The sequence below is a fragment of the Cebus imitator genome, unplaced genomic scaffold, assembly GCF_001604975.1.
Source record: "Cebus imitator isolate Cc_AM_T3 unplaced genomic scaffold, Cebus_imitator-1.0 Scaffold181, whole genome shotgun sequence".
Lineage (NCBI taxonomy): Eukaryota > Metazoa > Chordata > Mammalia > Primates > Cebidae > Cebus > Cebus imitator.
The window spans coordinates 3,759,745-3,762,013 of record NW_016107496.1 but is presented as its reverse complement, the minus strand read 5'-3'; the positions used below and the strand labels follow the sequence as shown (position 1 = coordinate 3,762,013).

General features: G+C 46.5%; 1 non-coding gene across 1 annotated transcript; it reads right to left on the bottom strand.

Annotated features, from left to right (window-relative positions):
• Positions 1–2,105: 2,105 nt before the first annotated feature.
• Positions 2,106–2,241, bottom strand: LOC119473760. Its single transcript, XR_005202984.1, has one exon. It is a non-coding gene; the product is annotated as a small nucleolar RNA SNORA70 (small nucleolar RNA).
• Positions 2,242–2,269: the final 28 nt, after the last annotated feature.

Here is a 2,269-nt window from a genome sequence, read left to right as displayed (position 1 = left end):
AGAGACGGGGTTTCACCATGTTGACCAGGATGGTCTCGATCTCTTGACCTTGTGATCCACCCGCCTCGGCCTCCCCAAGTGCTGGGATTACAGGCTTGAGCCACCGCGCCCGGCCAATGTACACACAGATTTATTCACTACAGCCTTGGTTGTAATGGCCCCAAACTGGAAAAAAGGAAAACTTCCAAAAATAGGGAACTGGTACATTCAAAGAGTGGAACACTCCACTGTTTTAATTTTCTGTAAACTAATTCTTGCTTTGTTGCCCAGGTTGGTCTCAAACTCCTGGGATCAAGTGATCTGCCCCCCTTGGCCTCCCAAAGGGCTGGGATTACAGGCATGAGCCACCACATTCAGTGTTTATTTCTTTTCTTTTTCTTTTTTTTTGAGAAAGAGTCTTGCTCTTGTCACCCAGGCTGTACTGCAATGACACAATCTCCGCTCACTGCAGCCTCTGCCTCCCAGGTTTGAGTGATTCTCCTGCCTCAGCCTCCTGAGTAGCTGGGATTACAGGCACGCACCACCACACCCAGCTAATTTATTAGAGACAGGGTTTTGCCATGTTGGCCAGGCTGGTCTTGAACTCCTGACCTCATGATCTGCCCACCTCCCAAAGTGCTAGGATTACAGGCATGAGCCACCACGCCCAGCCTATTTCTTTATTTTTTTCATTCCCACACTACTCCAGTATAGATGCATTGGCTTCGGACTCATGTGAATGTATAACATATTCAGAAAATAATCTGAAGAAATTGGCTTGGCTATTCATGAACTTATACTCTTCCATATAAATTTAGAATAAATTCGTTGAATTACTAAAACAACAGGTAAGCTAGGTGTGGTAGCTTGTGCTACTTGGAGGCCCAGGTGGGAGGATGACTTGAGGCTGGGAGTTTGAGGCCAGTCTGAGCAACATCTGAGTAAGACCTCTTTCTCTAAAAAAAAGTAAAAGTAAAAAAATTTAGCCAGGATAGTGACATGCACCTGTAGTCTCAGCTACCCAGGAGGCTGTCTCAGGATTGCTTGAGCCTAGGAGTCAGTGACCAACCTGGGTGATACAGCGAGACCCCACCTCAAAATAAATAAATAAATAAAATCAACAAAACAGCTGGAATTTTGGTTTTGTTTTTTGAGACAGAGTCTTGCTCTGTCAGCTCACTGCAACCTCTACCTCCCAGGTTCAGGTGATTCTCCTGCCCCAGCCTCCCGAGTAGCTGGGATTACAAGTGCCCGCCACCATGCCCAGCTAATTTTTTGTATCTTTAGTAGAGATAGGTTTCACCATGCCGGACAGGCTGGTCTCAAACTCCTGGCCTCAAGTGATCTGCCCACCAAAGCCTCCCAAATTTCTGAGATTACAGGAGAGAGCCACTGCACCCGGCTTCAACAGCTGGTATTTTGAGTTGAATAAAGCCCCTTGCTCTTGACTCCTCTGGTCCTTCCATCAAGTTTCAAAAATCCCGTGAGAGATGTGAGGGCCTGAAGCCAGAATAAGGCCCTGGCTGGGTGGCAACCAGGACTGGAAAACAGTTAATTCAGAAGAAAGTCTCCAAGTTGTATATGCTGGCTGTTGGTTTTCTCTTTCTTTCTTTCCTTCTTTCTTTCTTTCTTTCTTTCTTTCTTTCTTTCTTTCTTTCTTTCTTTCTTTCTCTCTCTTTCTTCTTTCTTTCTTTTTCTTTTTCTTTTGGACAGGAAGTAGAATTTATTGGTAAATATGAACAGGGGACAACACAGTGGAAACCCTCATGAATGCAGGCCCTGCCACTTGTCCAGAGGGCCATGACTGGGGATGTACTTAACCCCATGGCCATCTGGGATGAGCTGCTTCTCAGCCACCATGTCTTCAAATTCACTGACATTGAACTTGGTGAAGCCCCACTTCTTTGAGATGTGGATCTTCTGGCGACCAGGGAACTTGAACTTTGCCCTGCGCAGGGCCTCACACATGCTCCTTGTTCTGCAGCTTGGTGCGGATGGACATGATCACTTGGCCAATGTGAACCCTGGCCACAGTGCCCTGGGGCTTTCCAAAGGAACCTCACATGCCTGTATGGAGCCTACACAGGGGTAGTGCAAGGTCAGAGACATGAACATACATCTGAAAGGCCTATCTCCAAGGTCTCTTAGAGCAAACCATACAAGAAACAGGCTGCATTACACTACCAAGGAAGCTGCTGTTTGCAGCCATCTCACACTGGGCCCCCATGAGGAAAGGAACCCAGGTGGCTTAATTGGCTGCAGAGGTTTTCTTTTTTTTTTTTTTTTTTTT